The sequence below is a fragment of the Rhodnius prolixus genome, unplaced genomic scaffold (assembly GCF_049639745.1).
Source record: "Rhodnius prolixus isolate KJV_2025 unplaced genomic scaffold, Rpr scaffold_3, whole genome shotgun sequence".
Lineage (NCBI taxonomy): Eukaryota > Metazoa > Arthropoda > Insecta > Hemiptera > Reduviidae > Rhodnius > Rhodnius prolixus.
The window spans coordinates 22,927,955-22,947,613 of record NW_027411603.1 but is presented as its reverse complement, the minus strand read 5'-3'; the positions used below and the strand labels follow the sequence as shown (position 1 = coordinate 22,947,613).

At 32.2% G+C, this 19,659-nt stretch overlaps 1 protein-coding gene and 1 long non-coding RNA gene across 6 annotated transcripts in view; one reads left to right on the top strand and one right to left on the bottom strand.

Annotated features, from left to right (window-relative positions):
* Positions 1 to 19,659, bottom strand: part of Abd-B (Homeobox protein abdominal B) — a 202,489-nt gene that overhangs the window by 103,551 nt on the left and 79,279 nt on the right. The gene's annotated exons all lie outside the window — the stretch shown is intronic.
* LOC141453476 (uncharacterized) overlaps positions 1 to 19,659 on the top strand; it is a 52,844-nt gene that overhangs the window by 9,004 nt on the left and 24,181 nt on the right. For both annotated transcript variants that reach the window (XR_012458023.1, XR_012458024.1), the window contains exon 2: positions 14,297 to 14,443. This is a non-coding gene — a long non-coding RNA (uncharacterized lncRNA). The remainder of the gene's footprint in view (positions 1 to 14,296; positions 14,444 to 19,659) is intronic.

Here is a 19,659-nt window from a genome sequence, read left to right as displayed (position 1 = left end):
TAAATTTAAAAACATAACAAAAATATTAAGAAATTTCTTAAATAAAATGCTAGTTACCACGTACATTATTTAGTTTAAAATTAACTTTAAGTTTATGAATATTTAAGCATTCTATGTAATGCCTAGGTATCTTATAAATTGCCAGTAAGAAATCAGTGAATTAGTTAACCATTTTGGCATGCAGTGTTTGAATTTATAAATAGAAAGACTTAATAATTAATAAAACTTAATAATAGATTAATAACAAATTAACACAAAATTATTTTCACTGTTCTCTCGGTTAGTTGTGAAAATATAAATTGAGAACTTGCTTAAAATGTTAAGCAGTATAGAAAATTATATTATATATTTATTTATAATTAGATTTATTTAAAAAACTTCAGTTTTCTAATATTAAGAACAATCCTAGGACCTCTTCCTTACTCCTTATATACAGCAGATATACCTCAACATCCAAATACCATCCTTTCCAACTTTGCTGACGATACTGCAATCTTATCTCCTCATTCCGATCCTCTTACACGAGCTCTACAAACACACATCAACCACTTACAGGACCGGCTTTTCAAATGGAGAATCAAAACCAACGTTACAAAATCAAAATATATAGTATTTACTCTAAGACGGAAAATCCTACCACCCATCATACTGAACAAACTGCTATATCAACTGTGGACAAATACGCTACCTTGGACTGCACCTATCGTAGACAAACGGTTGACATGGAATCCCCATACTAGACTGAAAAGACAACAAACTAACTAACGAAACAAACTTCTCGCCAGACTTCTTGACAAACGTTCGAAACTTAACCTACATAACAAAAGACTCTTATATCTACTGTTACTGCGACCCATTTGGTCATACGGGATCGAAGAACGGGTCATATAGAACGGCCATAATTTTACAGAATTTCATGACCCAAAAAATATTCAACCCTTTATATCTTCTACATTTATAGATCTGTGCACAAAATAACTATAGCTTATAATTGAGAAAAACAAAGTGTACATGAGAACAAAATTTCATACGAATACCTGGTTCACAGTGGGAGATATAGAACGGCCATAATTTTACAGAATTTCATGACCCAAAAAATTTTCAACCCTTTATATCTTCTACATTTATAGTTCTGTGCACAAAATAACTATAGCTTATAATTGAGAAAAACAAAGTGTACAAGAGAACAAAATTTCATACGAATACGTGGTTTACAGTGGGAGATATAGAACGGCCATAATTTTACAGAATTTCATGACCCAAAAAATTTTCAACCCCTCATAACTTCTACATTTATAGATCTGTGCACAAAATAACTATAGCTTATAATTGAGAAAAACAAAGTGTAGAAGAGAACAAAATTTCATACGAATACGTGCTTTACCGTGGGAGATATAGAACGGCCATAATTTTACAGAATTTCATGACCCAAAAAATTTTCAACCCTTTATATCTTCTACATTTATAGATCTGTGCACAAAATAACTATAGCTTATAATTGAGAAAAACAAAGTGTACAAGAGAACAAAATTTCATACGAATACCTGGTTCACAGTGGGAGATATAGAACGGCCATAATTTTACAGAATTTCATGACCCAAAAAATTTTCAACCCTTTATATCTTCTACATTTATAGATCTGTGCACAAAATAACTATAGCTTATAATTGAGTAAAACAAAGTGTACAAGAGAACAAAATTTCATACGAATACGTGGTTTACAGTGGGAGATATAGAACGGCCATAATTTTACAGAATTTCATGACCCAAAAAATTTTCAACCCTTCATAACTTCTACATTTATAGATCTGTGCACAAAATAACTATAGCTTATAATTGAGAAAAACAAAGTGTACAAGAGAACAAAATTTCATACGAATACGTGCTTTACCGTGGGAGATATAGAACGGCCATAATTTTACAGAATTTCATGACCCAAAAAATTTTCAACCCTTCATAACTTCTACATTTATAGTTCTGTGCACAAAATAACTATAGCTTATAATTGAGAAAAACAAAGTGTACAAGAGAACAAAATTTCATACGAATACGTTGTTCGCAGTGGGAGATATAGAACGGCCACAATTTTACAGAATTTCTGGACCCAAAAAATTTTCAACCCTTTATATCTTCTACTATAAAGTTCTGTGCACAAAATAACTATAGCTTATAATTGAGAAAAACAAAGTGTACAAGAGAACTAAATTTCATACGAATACGTGGTTTACAGTGGGAGATATAGAACGGCCATAATATTACAGAATTTCATGATCCAAAAAATTTTCAACCCTTCATATCTTCTACATTTATAGATCTGTGCACAAAATAACTATAGCTTATAATTGAGAAAAACAAAGTGTACAAGAGAACAAAATTTCATACGAATACGTGGTTCACAGTGGGAGATATAGAACGGCCATAATTTTACAGAATTTCATGACCCAAAAAATTTTCAACCTTTTATATCTTCTACATTTATAGATCTGTGCACAAAATAACTATAGCTTATAATTGAGTAAAACAAAGTGTACAAGAGAACAAAATTTCATACGAATACGTGGTTCACAGTAGGAGATATAGAACGGCCACAATTTTACAGAATTTCATGACCCAAAAAATTTTCAACCCTTTATATCTTCTACATTTATAGATCTGTGCACAAAATAACTATAGCTTATAATTGAGTAAAACAAAGTGTACAAGAGAACAAAATTTCATACGAATACGTGGTTCACAGTAGGAGATATAGAACGGCCATAATTTTACAGGATTTCATGACCCAAAAAATTTTCAACCCTTTATATCTTCTACATTTATAGATCTGTGCACAAAATAACTATAGCTTATAATTGAGAAAAACAAAGTGTACAAGAGAACAAAATTTCATACGAATACGTGCTTTACCGAGGGAGACATAGAACGGCCATAATTTTACAGAATTTCATGACCCAAAAAATTTTCAACCCTTTATATCTTCTACATTTATAAATCTGTGCACAAAATAACTATAGCTTATAATTGAGAAAAACAAAGTGTACAAGAGAACAAAATTTCATACGAATACGTGCTTTACCGAGGGAGACATAGAACGGCCATAATTTTACAGAATTTCATGACCCAAAAAATTTTCAACCCTTTATATCATCTACATTTATAGATCTGTGCACAAAATAACTATAGCTTATAATTGAGAAAAACAAAGTGTACAAGAGAACAAAATTTCATACGAATACGTGCTTTACCGAGGGAGATATAGAACGGCCATAATTTTACAGAATTTCATGACCCAAAAAATTTTCAACCCTTTATATCTTCTACATTTATAGATCTGTGCACAAAATAACTATAGCTTATAATTGAGAAAAACAAAGTGTACAAGAGAACAAAATTTCATACGAATACGTGCTTTACCGAGGGAGATATAGAACGGCCATAATTTTACAGAATTTCATGACCCAAAAAATTTTCAACCCTTTATATCATCTACATTTATAGATCTGTGCACAAAATAACTATAGCTTATAATTGAGAAAAACAAAGTGTACAAGAGAACAAAATTTGATACGAATACGTGCTTTACCGAGGGAGATATAGAACGGCCATAATTTTACAGAATTTCATGACCCAAAAAATTTTCAACCCTTTATATCTTCTACATTTATAGATCTGTGCACAAAATAACTATAGCTTATAATTGAGAAAAACAAAGTGTACAAGAGAACAAAATTTCATACGAATACGTGCTTCACAGTGAGAGATATAGAACGGCCATAATTTTACAGAATTTCATGACCCAAAAAATTTTCAACCCTTTATATCTTCTACATTTATAGATCTGTGCACAAAATAACTATAGCTTATAATTGAGAAAAACAAAGTGTACAAGAGAACAAAATTTCATACGAATACGTGGTTCACAGTGGGAGTATATAGAACGGCCATAATTTTACAGAATTTCATTACCCAAAAAATTTTCAACCCTTTATATCAGTGGTTCTTAACCTTTTCAAAGACGTAGTACACAATTATATGTATATATTTTTCTCGCGGAACACTAACAATTAAGAATTTGAAATTCGGTATTTAGCAAGAACAAAATTAAATTCAAATTAAAAAAAGGGAACAATTTTTTGTTTTCGTATCTTTCCTAAGTTTCTAAATTTCAATACATTTAAAATTGAAATTTCGCGGAACACTTGGACCATATTCGCGGAACGCCAGTGTTCCGCGGAACACCGGTTAAGAACCACTGCTCTACGCCTCCAGGCGTTACAGTCAAAAATACTTCGAAAACTTCTTAACGTTCCGTTCTATGTACCTAACTTCAATATCCATAATGACCTCAAAATCCCTTTCATTACAAATTTTGCTAACACTTGTTTTCTTAAATTTCTTTCCTCTACAGCAGCTCATCCTAACCCTCTCATAGAACACCTATCTTCCTCCACATTACCAGGTAATCCTCTAAGGAGATTGAAGAGAAGATGGCCTCGTGATCTTCTCTTATCGTGAGAGCATAGCACGTTACTGGAGTGGCACCACTCCCTTGTCCACTCATGATTTCCTTCTGTTTCTTTTTTCTTTTACCATATTTGCTTGTTGCAACAACTGTTGCAGTGGTAAATTACAATAAAAGATTTTAAAAAAAGAACAATTTTGTCAAATTTTAATTATTATTTCAATTTGGAAGCGCATTAGACATTTAATGAAAGGTCTACGTAATTTTTGTCATACAATTTATAAACAGACAAAATCAGTTTCAGTTGATAGAATAATAAATATTTAGATTACTGGAGATCTCAAAACTAGATTTTCTCGTGCAAATTTCAATTTTAAAAATAGGAAAAAAAATGACACAAACGCAATCTCTTGATCTCCAGCAGAAATGCATACGAGCATAGTAACAATCTTGAAAACTGTTTTATAAATACTGCATCCTTCTCACTACACCAGCATACTTGTTTGTTGGATAATTTACTGTGCAACATGTGCAAGTATCAGATAACATAAACGGGTCAAAGGTTGTTCATTTTTAAAGTTCACTTTGAGTCATTATAGCGCTATGCCTCACTGAGCTCTATCTCAGGATTGGTAAACTTGGAACAAATAATGAGCTACAGGTGGCTGGCTGTCTGACGTCTTGCATTGCTCTACTTGGTTGAGTCTTAGTTAACGGAGTAAATTTGCCGATTATTTATTACAATTCATAGTTAGTGGTAACCAAAACGGTTTCCAAGTTGATAATTGATCTTTGAAAAGTATTTTGTTACTAAAATTTGGTCTAGTAAATTTATTCCCTATCTCTCTTTATATTTTTCTTTAATTAGAATTAGTTGGACAAACTAATTGTACAATGTACGAGAAGAATTCTCTTGTTTATTAACATCTCTGTTGATGGACAGTGTTGTATGTAACGAGCGAACACTGTCCAGAGACTGACAGTTACCTAAGATGTTGTGACGCACATTAAATTTAAAAAAATCTCTTCTTTAATTCAAACTGTTTAAGTAATCTTGATGAATTTAATTATGAGTTAGGACGTGGCTTCTTATAAGACATCACCAAGAATGGGCAATAACACTAACGGACTTATTTTAGCAGTAGACAACTATACTATACTTAATTGAGACCACATAAAGTACCTCGGCTCAACTTTTGGACAGCAGACTGATCTTTACACAAATACAGGACAAAATCAATTCTGGTCATCAACTTTTCCGTTTACTCTGACTCTGAATCGAAGATGATTGTTCAGAATGAACTCTTCTTCTTTACAAAGTGGTCATAAAGGCGATGATACTCGACATTAAGAAATTCCATAGACAATACAGAATGAATTTCTCAGACCAACGACTGATTCTCTTCATTTGTACTAGAATCGGCTCCCTCCAAGAGGTTGCTGCGATAATCCCATTACATTCCTTCATCCAAAATCATCTTCTGAATCTTTTCTCCATACTAGATTGTCGTCCTAGCCCTCTCTGCGTCAAATAGCCAACCATGGACCTTCCATTGATTTTGGTGGTACACAAGACGTGAGCCAAACGATAAAGAATTTTCACCTTATTGGGCATGCGTTAGGTTTGACTCTATCAAAAAAAAAAAAAACTTATGAGCAAAATATGTTCCATAGCCTAGGAAGATGACCTAGTCGCTTGCCATTAAAACTAATTTAAAAAATTATGTCTGAAATTGGCAATAGTCTCCCAGCCTTTTGGGATAAAGAATCAGTCACCAAATAGATGACAAAGTACAGAAATAAATAATAATAAATAAATAAAATAGAAATAAATAAATAATAAAGTACCTCGGCTCAACTTTTGGACAGCAGACTGATCTTTACACAAATACAGGACAAAATCAATTCTGGTCATCAACTTTTCCGTTTACTCTGACTCTGAATCGAAGATGATTGTTCAGAATGAACTCTTCTTCTCTACAAAGTGGTCATAAAGGCGATGATACTCGACATTAAGAAATTCCATAGACAATACAGAATGAATTTCTCAGACCAACGACTGATTCTCTTCATTTGTACTAGAATCGGCTCCCTCCAAGAGGTTGCTGCGATAATCCCATTACATTCCTTCATCCAAAATCATCTTCTGAATCTTTTCTCCATACTAGATTGTCGTCCTAGCCCTCTCTGCGTCAAATAGCCAACCATGGACCTTCCATTGATTTTGGTGGTACACAAGACGTGAGCCAAACGATAAAGAATTTTCTCCTTATTGGGCATGCGTTAGGTTTGACTCTATCAAAAAAAAAAAAAACTTATGAGCAAAATATGTTCCATAGCCTAGGAAGATGACCTAGTCGCTTGCCATTAAAACTAATTTAAAAAATTATGTCTGAAATTGGCAACAGTCTCCCAGCCTTTTGGGATAAAGAATCAGTCACCAAATAGATGACAAAGTACAGAAATAGATTAAAAAAATCAAAAAAGAAAAAAGTTGAACTAATTTCGACCTCATAACATACAACATTAAGAGATGCCAAAGATATACGACCAACTCAACTTAGCAACAATGTAAAGAACCACTTTTTACAAATTTTAAATTATCTTTAGGCGGGCTAAAGAAGTCTTAAGCGCGTGAAAAACTAAAAAACAAGAAAGCCTAAAAAAAACAACAAAATAAATAATGTGTAGCCCCTGTATTTGGAGACATCTTTTTCTTTTCCAGGCAAATGGTCATCCAGATGGGCAGACATTTATGGCTGGAGTTAAGACGTTGTTCGCCTTTACAGTTGCCCTTCTTTATTTAATAACACTGTCGTAGCTCGCTAAAATGAATATAATTCTTTAGAGGGGGAAGATGCAGATATTTATGAATCATTTTTTCAACTTGTTTACTGGCTGAACATCCTTGAAACTGACTACTTGGACTTGTGCTTAAACAGTAAATTTTATTCGATTCTCAAGATTGTCTGTGGTCGAAGCGTAAAGATTAATATTGTATAATGAAGAAAAAAACAATCTGATGAGAAGAATTTTTCTCTTTCTAGTGCACAAAATCGTTAAAACTAGTGCTGCACGAGAAACGAAACAAATCTCGGTCTCGGTACCAAGACCGAGACCGTGACCGAGACGAGACTTGAGCAACCGAGATCGAGACATGATATATATCTCGTCGAGAAATCTCGGTGTCGTCTCGGCTTTTCAAATATTAATTTTTAGCTACAAAATTATAAAATTGTCTTCTTTATTAATAAATAATTATTACGGGTATTGAATTAATTATTAAAAGATACAATTTTATTATATATGTTCAATATTACTACATCTATTTGATTTCGAATTACATAAGTAAAGTAAGCAAAGTAAAGTAATCGCCTATTTTTTCAGACGGAACTTTACGTCCAACTACCAATTAGGTGTCGCGGACGGAGGCGACTAGCAAACATATTTTACTATAAATTTCTCGTATTAAACATTAAATAAAATCCAAGGCCTAAGACCTGGAATCGAACCCAGTACCATAATACACATTAGCTTCGCAGGTCTCGCACCGCTCGGCTGCCACGGCCCCCTTCGAATTACATAATTTTTACATAAATTCACTAAATTTCACTATTCATATCATTCTTTCATTCAATTTCATAAATTTCACTATTAATAATCTAATACTTTGAACTTTGATATTATTTGAATTATATTTTAGAATTTTAGAATTAGTGAATTTGAAAAAAAAGACTATCTATGCATCTAAAAAATATTGCCACAAATTTTCGTTTTTAAGATACACTTTGCCCAAGCATTGATACATAAAAGAGCTTTTACTGTGTCAGAAGTTAGAGAAGATTTTCTATTGGTCATTATCATCGCAGCTTGCGAAAATAATCTTTCCGATGGCACTGAAGTTGCACAGATACTAAAAATATCTTTCGCCATTCTAGACAAATTTTTGAAGGAATTCTCAAGTGTTTTCCACCATTCTAAAATGTCAACGTCTACTGGTGCTTGGTCTAATTTGGTGTAATTAATTATTTCTGTCATCCATGCTTCGGTGATATTTGCTGATTTTTGAGCAAATGGTGCAAAAATATTGATGCAGTCGTCGTCGTCGTCAAAAGGTGAATCATCAGATTCTTTATCTTCACCAACAGCCATAACTAATGGAGCGGGAAGTTTGTTGGGAGGTGTATTTTTTATTTCACGAATCGACTTGTTATAGCAGGCAGATATGTTATTTGGGTCTTTTATTTGGCGCGTTTTTAACATTTTTTGAAATTATATAAAGGTATATAACAGTAATAGTAATATATGCTGCATTGAAGTGTAAGTAGTTGTCTTCTTTTACACACATTTTCATTACCAATATATAAATTAAAATAATTATTAGAAAATAATAACATTTTTTGAAAAGATTATTAATAGCAAACCGCTTTTAATACTTAAAACAAAAATTCAAAAATCCGAGACCGAGATATCTCGACGAGACCGAGACCGAGACCGGGACTTGAGCGACCGAGACCGAGACCGAGATCAAGATTGCATAAAGTCTCGCCTCGTCTCGGTCTCGTGCAGCACTAGTTAAAACCACTTATTGAAAGAAATCCTAAAAAAACTGGAAATTTGCTTTCATGAAGTGCTAGAATTCGACGATTTTCTGGGGAGAAAAAAATTTAATTGTGAAATCCATTGTTGACGTCTGCATATCCAATAATCAAATTTGAATTTTCAGCAATTTTTAGTTTAGTGAATTATGGTGGATATTTACATACAGGAGGACCAATACTCATGGATCAGTTTGTAAAAACCACATTTTTGGTTACAGGGAAAGCTCAAAACGGATGAAAACTTAAAATCCAAAATCCGCAAGATTACAATAACTACTCTTACAATTAAAGAGTGAGAGAACGTAAATATAATTAATTTATAATAAAAGTAATTCTTCTTTTATTAACAATTAATGAATTTAATATTCCCTGCAACAATGTACAGACAATCTAATTTAAAAGAAATATATATTATATACATATAAAAAAAATTAATTTGAATTAATAATTATTAATAATTGCTTGAACATAAAATGGTGCATACTTTATAAACACAACTTAATTGGATTACAAGGCTGTAATTAGCCATTGAGTACATGCATTATAAACATGCATGCAACTGCAGTAGTAATGGAAGTACGTACAATGTCTATAACATTTTGCAGAACAAAGGCTTTCCTCAACTCCAATTAACTTAACCAGCCTTCCTCACACATAAATGAATATATAATGAGATTCTTTAAAAAAAAAATCTATTAGAAGTTTTCGAGTTGCCGCAAGCAGAGCATTCAACATGTAGACTGTATGATGCTGTAGAATCATCCAGTTACATTTAGATTGGGAGCTGATAATGAAAAATTTCCCGATTATCGCTAATCTACTGATAAGAGGTCAAAATAGCTATTTTCTGGCTAGGATTCAGTTTTCAGTGACAATATGTCAACAGAGGGGAGTATTATGGCCCCTTGGAAGTAGGGTTGCACTTCTGAGAGTGCAGATTATGCATTTATAGATAATATGGTTGACTTTGATTTATACCATTCTGTGAAAGAGACTTTTAAGGGAATTATAGGTTCAATGACTAAGTTATCGACTTTTTGAGACTGGTGGATTTATCATGGGTGGAGATGGCATATCCGCAGCATAGAATATGTAAAGGGGATAAGCAAGGATACTTCTTCCAGCAGGAACAAAATCTTATAACTAGTGTCTGTTAACTAGAGATCTTTAAAATGCAAAAAAAGGACCTTATGAATGATGGACACCGCTGTTAAGAGCAAACAACCGAAGACCTCAAAGAAAAGTAAACTAATCTGGAAGAAAACCATCTCAGGACAGTGTCCTGAAATAAGATTTCTGCAGATGAGGAGAATGATCCTGAGGAAGAATACTGGTGCTGCAGCAAAGTACATGAAATCAACTGCCATGTAAAAGGCAGTACTGTGGTACGCGAGTGGCTTATTGGACATAAAAAATTGAATTATCATGTGATAGAACTTAAATGATAACTATGTAAAGATCTGCTTAATGAGACTGATTGTAATGAGTAAGCTCTATCCAAGCAACATTAAATTTAATTGGTACTTACAGGTAGTTGAATGCTTAAAAGATATTAATTTAGAAGATTTGGGTACAAATATAATAATCCTCAAGAAGAACTTTGTAAATTAATTAATAATTTTGAAGAGAAAAATATGTGCGCAATTTTTATTTTAAAAAAGTTTTAAAACTAAGATCTTACACTTTACAAAGTTTATAAAGTGAAGATGAACTTGGAACTCCTTTGTAACAGATACATTGTATCTCTATACAAATAAAGATAATAATAATTGTAAAATAACACTCTCGGAATAACAAATTTCACGAAATACAATCATTTTTACGAAGTGGTACAATTTAGCATGATGTACTACCAAGTAGTACGCGAGCCAAAAACGGTTGGGAAACGCTGTAATAGGGGAAGAAGACCGTTATCCTTCGCAAAGGACAGTTACCGTCGTCTCCTTTACTTCTTCTGATTTCGTAGCAGACCTCTGTCTCGCGAAAGTAGAAGATTCTATTCTTATAATAACTTCTTTACCAAAAGAAAGGAAGAATATTGCCAATTTCAGTCAAAATTGTTATTGCTTCTTTCCCAAATTTTTCGATCTAGGGACTACAATAATTTTTTTTTAAACTGTGACAACTAAGGTTGTTTGGTTGATTGTTTAGGTACAAAAACGATGGTTGTTTAGGTACAAAACGATGATTGTTTAGGTACAAAAACGATGATTGTTTAGGTACGAAAACGATGATTGTTTAGGTACAAAAACGATGGTTGTTTAGATACGAAAACGATGATTGTTTAGGTACAAAAACGATGGTTGTTTAGGTACGAAAACGATGATTGTTTAGGTACAAAAACGATGGTTGTTTAGGTACGAAAACGATGATTGTTTAGGTACAAAAACGATGGTTGTTTAGGTACGAAAACGATGATTGTTTAGGTACAAAAACGATGATTGTTTAGGTACGAAAACGATGATTGTTTAGGTACAAAAACGATGGTTGTTTAGGTACGAAAACGATGATTGTTTAGGTACAAAAACGATGGTTGTTTAGGTACGAAAACGATGATTGTTTAGGTACAAAAACGATGGTTGTTTAGGTACGAAAACGATGATTGTTTAGGTACAAAAACGATGGTTGTTTAGGTACAAAAACGATGATTGTTTAGGTACAAAAACGATGATTGTTTAGGTACGAAAACGATGATTGTTTAGGTACAAAAACGATGGTTGTTTAGGTACAAAAACGATGATTGTTTAGGTACAAAAACGATGATTGTTTAGGTACAAAAACGATGATTGTTTAGGTACAAAAACGATGATTGTTTAGGTACAAAAACGATGATTGTTTAGGTACGAAATTCTTTTCCAAAAGTACTTGAAAATTTAATTATGGCGAAAAACTTTCCACTTATCTTAGAAAATTAACTTGAATCCTAAATAGTTAAGGATAGTTAATTTATTAATAGAAACTGAAATTGTATTGAATTAACCAATCTGTTATAAAGACAACCCACATCCTGTCTTCATCTTAAACTAGAAGAGATAAGAAACACGCCTCTTTTTTTTGTTTATATTTAGAATATATAGGATCAAAAGGAGTTCCGCTTTTGACATAAGACAAATACAAAATATACACAAAGAACCCTTGTGATACAAAGTGATTTACTAATATATACACATCCAAAAAAAGTGGAAACATTATGTGTATAAAACTAGCTTGGGAAGCTTTTATCTTTGATTATTATTCATGATTATGTTTTTAACTTCTTACAAACATTTTTTCACTTTTTTGACTAGCTTTTCAAATGAACTTAATCAAAATTCGTAAAAGAATTCAAGATAAAATTGTTTTCAATGGAAATATCGATGGCTGTTACCAATAATATCGATTCAGGAATCTTATATTTCCAGTTCTAACGCAAGTTAAAATAATTTACCTTAAAACAATAATTTAGAGCCTAGATATCTACAAATTACAAAGGCTACACTACGATTGTAAATCATTCTACTAAATATTTTTAATAATTTCCAAATTCCGTTCAGAAAATAGTTTAAAAAATAAGATTAGTTTTAGAAATGTAAAGCATTATATGCTATTTAATGGAAAATTTTAAATTGAAAGGTCCATATCTTCTGAGCATTTTAACTGAGCTTGGTTGAAAACTGCAGTTCAAGTTCCTAATTCCAGATCACTTTGAGTTATAAAAATTAGCTCTAAATCAGTCGTTTTGGTTTCAGAGGTTATTTTGTTAGTGAGTGAAAGAGTTTATTTAATTCCTTTCAGTTCTGTATGAGCAGAAGCGAGTATTAAAGTTAACGGAACTTATGATGATTTGTTGTTGAATTGAAAATAATAATAATAATAATAATAAACGAGGGAAGGGATTAGTTATGAGGTTAGCATACCGGACTCCCACGCGGAGGTCCCGGGTTCGAATCCAGCTGCTTACCCTTAGATTTTCTCTTCCTAGGAGCTTCTTACAGCTCACTGTCCGGTGATGGACAGTGTTGTCTGTAACGAGAGAACACTGTCCGGAGGCCGGCAGTGCACTGAAAAAAGCTCCGGGCGCCAATAACCATGGATGTTGACGCGCCTTAAATTATAAATAAATAAATAATAATAAACGTAATAATTGGCTGGGGCTGAAAAATACAATTTTCTTTAAAAATATATTTATTACTAGTTCGACGTTTCGGAACTCAGTTCCGAAAACTTCCGAAACATCGAAACAATATTTTAAAAAATTTATTTTTCTTTACATTCAGTAAAAAAATCTACATATCATTTTAAGAATAAATAAAGAACTATTTTAGAGAAGGTAATAGCTGAGTGGTTAGCCAATACTGGATTCCAACGCGGAGATCATAGGTTCGAATCAACTCACTGTATAGAGATGGACAGTATAGATACGACTGTAACCAGTGAACACTGCCCGGAGACCACTAAGAAAGGCTACGGGCGCCAACAACCTTAGATATTGTCGTGCCCTAAATACAAAAATAAAACAAAGAACTACAATATGATTTGCAGAAGAACAAATAATTTTTCCAACTGCCTCTAAAGCCTGATAAAATTTTAAAAACACCTGTGCCGTGATTTGTGCTCAATTTCCAATCAAGCGAAACAGTAAAAGTTTTAACGAATCTCACAAGATGGTAACTTTTTTGATTCCCTTTCTCTTTGCAAACGTTTTTTATTTCATAGTTCTATCAACAAGCTCTATTTATCTAGTTTACAATAAGTAAACAATAAATAATTGTTTAGCAAAAGTAAGCAAATTTTATTGTTTAAAAAAATTCCAGTACGTGCTTCTTTAAGCATTTCAAAAGTACAGCATTAATCTGATCATTCTTGTAACCAGTTTAAACTTAACTTGTATCGGTAAAACTTCAAATAATAATAATAATCTACCGGTTTACGAGTTGTCATCTTTAGAACTGGTTTATACGATGTGAAGTATATACCAAAGTTGAAATGAACAAACAGTCTGCTGATACGTACAAGTATGTTTGCGTTTAGAAGAAAACAAAAGCATTATTTTGTTTGATCTTACCGTGCTGATAAATGATACGAAGGCCAGGTTATTATTGTACATATCTTTACAGATCAATTAAAATTCCACGCAAATTATACTTACACAGCTATCTGAATCTAAAAGTTGAATTCACTTTTACTATTTATTTATTTTTGTTGAACGTATGATTATAATATTATTATTTTTAATTCACTTTTTCTTTTCTCGCAGAGTGAGATATAGCTACAGCACACAGATTGTAAGGAGTGGGGACAGCTGGCCAATATGTCTGCCTTAGTTTCGCCCAGCCGCTACGCCATACTAACAGCTCTTCCTTATTTTTCTATCTTAGTTAAACACCACCATTTTTTAAATTATGTAAGTACAAAATATTTATTTAATACTATACCAATAGAATTACTATTTTTTTTGTTATAAATTTTACTTAGTTAAATCAAATTTAAATAAGTTTATTAGAACTGTGTATAAACTTGGAATATGATTCGATAAGCCACCACAAAAGCAATATGGCCGTATACATTCTTTTATAACCAACCCAGTCAGTCCCTCATACAATAGTGTGAACGTAAACATGCTGGTAATTAAAGCTACAAATTGTTATTGCTTATTCTACTAATTAATCTATTACAAGAAGCTACACTTAAGTATAACTATTCTGATGGCTGTTTATTGATTAAAATTCAATAACTAGACAGAATACAACTACCTTTTTTACATAATTGAATACATATATACTTTTTTTTATTATTTATTGCTTTTATTAGCGCAATGACCACAGCAGACTGCATTTTTTTTTTATTTTTTAATACAATAGCTATTTCTACTTGTGAACCGCATGTGCAATCACCCGGGTGAACTGTGTGGTCAGTTGTGTACAAAAAAAGAGAAGCAAAATGAAGATGCATTTTAATCTCATTGAGATAGACGTAGTTTACTAAACTATTTATCTGTAAATATGATTTTTGAAATAATCGTGAAAATTTGTAGCGCAGTTTAATTAATTGAATTTTCTTTTCTAAGTTTTACTTACAATTTGTAAACAAAAAAATATTTTAATGCCATCGTCCTGTGATTATACTTTTAATGCAAAAACAAAATTTATTAATGTTATTTCTTAGTGATTTATCAAAATGTAAATTTCATTCTGTTATTGGCGCTCGGAGCCTTAGTTAGTGCACTGCCGGTCTGTGGACAGTTTATCTATAGTCTATACCAGGGATGGCAAACCTTTTTGAGACGTGGGTCAAATTTTGTTCATTTTTTTTTTTTAGTACTAGCTCTTGGGTCACTAATGCCCATTTGCACAAGAGTTAAGTTTAAAAATTTTAAACTGAATATTTTCAAAACTAAACATCTTTAAAATTCAGTTGGCTTAACGGATAAAACGGGACGAAACAAGTGCTATGGAAGTCTCTTTTTACAAACATAACTGAACAAATGTTTTATCTGAAGAAAACTCTAAATATGGTTATTTACTTTGGGTTGTCGATTTTTTTAACAAACAAAATATGAGTAAAATTATACATTTTATTTGATATTTTGTTTTAGAACTGTAATGATCAAACTAAAGGTTATAGAGAGCATTTAAATTGGTTTTGTGTCAATGCGTGATTGAAAAAAAAATACAGATAGAATACAAATTATCCACACAATTAGAAAATCTAAATCAACCCGCGTAAACTAACAAATGGTTGCCTAGCAATTGTGGGTCAGTGAAAAAGCTTGCGCGGGTCATAGGTTCGCCATCACTGGATCTATGCTATCCATTTCTGAGCAGTGAGCTGTAAGAAGCTCCTATCTAAAACGAAATCTATGGGCTAGCAGCTGGATTCGAACCCGTGATTTCCGCTTTGGAATCTAGTATTTGCTAACCGCTCGGCTTGTCTATTCCTTTAGCTTTATTGTCAAAACTTAAAACCAAATATAAAACTATACATCATTTCTGTAAAAATTTTAATTTTTTGAATTTTATTTTTTATATTAATTTAGTATTGCACTGGATTTTACTTTTTTTTCTACTTATTTTTGGACGCATTTATTTTATTTTACTCGATTCTAACGCGGAGATCACGGGTTCAAATACAGCTGTTGGCCCTTACATTTTCTCTTCCTAGGGAGCTTCTTATAGTATGGTGATGGACAATGTTATTTGCAAAAAGAGAACATTGTCTGATGGATGGCAGTGCACTTAAACAAGCTTCGGGCGCCAATGACCTCAGATATTGACGCGCCTTTAAATCATAATAATAATAAATTAAAGGTTTACGCTTAAACTCGTAGCTTAAAGAAGAAATATAAGCCATTTTCGAGAAAACGTTTGAGACTATAAGCTTAAAACAAATAGGTTGTTATTATAAGGTATTTTTTTGTCCACGTTAAATTTCCCTAAGCTTATTGCTTGCTGAGATATTTTGAAAAATGGGACATCCACTCACATAAATAAAAACCACTCTATTAAATTTTCCATTCCTAACAACACAGGCAGGGTACCACTAAAAAGTTCGAAACAACTGCCGCAGAATGATCTCCAGTCACTAAATAATCTCTTTGCCATTAAACTAAACTTTTTAGGAAGTATAAAGCGAAATCACAGTAAGTTTGACTAGGTCATGTAATGTTTTTAGCTTTAGTGAATGTTTTGAATTACGGGCGTTATCTATTTACGGTCAATAAAAATAACACGCCCGTAACGGCTTTCTAAAACATTCAACAACTGAACCTTCACTATTCCACTACTTTGTTCTATGCAACTTGCAGCAATATTTTACTGCGTCATCTTCATTAAATGCAATTCCTATCTTTTTCAGAGACCTTGGCCGGCGGCAATTCTTTGAAACTAGAAATTGTCTAGTGTTTCCCATAGTTTATTTCTTTTAATTAATTGTATTATTATATAATACTAATGATAATTTCATTTATAGGCAATTCACAACTGCTTGGCCTACATAAAATGCGGCGAATATTAATATTTTTACACAAAGAACTCTATATTGATTTTTTTTTTGTTTTCTAAATATATTTTCGGTTTTCCAATTGAATTTCGAACTGAAAATATTTTATTATTGCCATGAATAATTAGCAGTAATGAAATTTTACCGTTTCTGAATTGCACCGCAAATGTTTTACTACTTTGTGGTTCTAAATACGATTACAGCGTTTTAGCGAAGCAAAAATTTTAGAAAAATTAAAAACATTAAGAAGATTGAAGGGACAACTTCTTTTTTTCCAGAAACAATTTTTAATTATTTTTGTCTTCTTTAATATTATGTTCCGGGGTTTGAATCCAATTGGTGGCCCTTTCTAGAAGTGTCTTACAGTTCACTGTCCGGTAATGGACAGTGTTGCCTGTAACGAGAGAATACTGTCCGGAAGGCGGCAGTACACTAAAAAAAGCTCTGGGCGCAAATGATCTTTTTAATTTGGTTTCGGTAGACTTAGATCTTTTTTTTACAAATTTTTTGCTCTTTTTTTCAAGGTAGTTCATTTTTTTTTCTTAAATATTTCAAATTTTTATCTCTTTAGTGTTCTTTTGAACAGCTTTATTACGTGAGTAACAACTAAGAATTGAATTTTGATTTGTCACAATTTCATTACAACTATTGTCAGGGTTGTTTTTTGTTTTAAGGCGCGTCAACGTCTCAGGTCATTGGCGCCCAGAGCTTTTATTCAGTGCACTATATATATTAAAACTGTCCGGTAGGACAGTTGTATAAGGGTTGATCGTCAAAAACTGCAAGAAAAAGCGTAACGTTGAAAAACTCCCAACTTTGACAATTTTTTTCTCTTTTTCTATAAAAGATAAAATTCCCGAATTTTTTTTAAAATGTAGGGCAAATCCTTCTTTACAACTGTATTTTTTTTTTGCAACAACATATATATAATAGATTTCGAGAAAAAAGTTGCTGAAAATGAGCAAAAACGGCATTTTCAAAAATGGTTGTTGTTGTTGTTCTTCTTCTTCTTCTTGTTGTTGTTGTTGTTGTTACCTTTTTTGTAAACTACGTAGCGCCTAAACGCGCGAACCGATTTTCATGAATGAGGTGTCATTCGATTCGGAATTTTATGTAGATGTCCCTTTTGGGGGTCTCGACGCTGAACATCGAATGGGAGAGGAGTTAGCCCCCTTTATGTAAGGCCCCCACCAAAATTATTATTTCTAATTTCTCTGTAAATCTTGGCCCGATTTTGATAAAATTTGGTAGGATGATAGGGTTAGGGCTCCCCTACGTAACATTAAAACGACATTCTGCTCTTACACTTGTTAAGAGGAAGTATAGCAAACGTTTCAAATTATCGAGACGTGAACCGATTTTCATGAATGAAGTGTCATTGGAATCGAAATTTTGTTCAGACTTGTACTTTAAAAGTCTCGACGCTATGCCTCATAAGGAGGGGAGTTTGCCCCACCCAAATAATAGACAAAAAGAAAAGTCTATCCAAAAGGTACAAAAATCTCCTTAACAAAAACTTACAGTTTAAAATGTTAAGTATAAGGGTTGATTAAACGCCAAAATGCACACAAATCAGCAGGTAACCAACATTTCATTCATACTTCATTGATATTATTTAAGTAATTTTACTGCATTAACTTTTTATTAAATTTTTTAGAATCTATTAGATGTCACAGACCCTTATGCTGGCCAGTTCATTCATAATCTGTGACATCTAATAAATTCTAAAAATGTGAAGGAAACGTTAATGCAGTAAAATTACTTCAATTTTTATAACTAATTATGTTGATATTACTCACCTTTTATTATTATATCAAAAATCTTATAATGAATGAACTGGCCAGCATAAGGGTCTGGTGACATCTAATAAATTCTAAAAAATTTCATAAAAAGTTAATGCAGTAAAATTACTTAAATAATATCAATGAAGTATGAATGAAATGTTGGTTACCTGCTGATTTGTGTGCATTTTGGCGTTTAATCAACCCTTATACTTAACATTTTAAACTGTAAGTTTTTGTTAAGGAGATATATAATATATACCTAATGTAAAATATATAAAATTCTGTTGTTTGAAGTCATAAAATCCGGTTTTTCAGGTTTACTCTTAAAACTGAAAATACCGGCAACATTTTCAATGTTATTTGCTAAAAGTAAAAACGTGCGAAAAAGTGATTATTTTCTCAAACGATACCTTAGCATAGCACTTCCCTTAGAGCTCTCCTCTCACAGAAAAAAATCAAAGTACCGAAATGTAGGAACCAAATTTCATCTTTTTAAGAATTTCAGTTCTTGTGATCTGTTCTCAGCAGCTGAAATACCCCCCTCCCTCCCAAAATGGTACACAATCGTAAATTTTCCCTATTGCAAAAAGTAAACATTTTTGCTGCCCATTTAATCAATTTTTATGTGCTGTTAATATTATTGACTAAATGATTTAATTTGACTTCAATAAAAAAAACTGTCATAAAAATTAACATGTTCAAGAATCAGGCCAAGAAAACCGATACATTAATAAATTTACAACCCACATCCTGTCTAAAACTTCTTTCTCCTTCAAAAAAAGTCAAAAAATAATTTATAATCGTCAAATTAAATTGCAATAAATTTTGACGTAATATA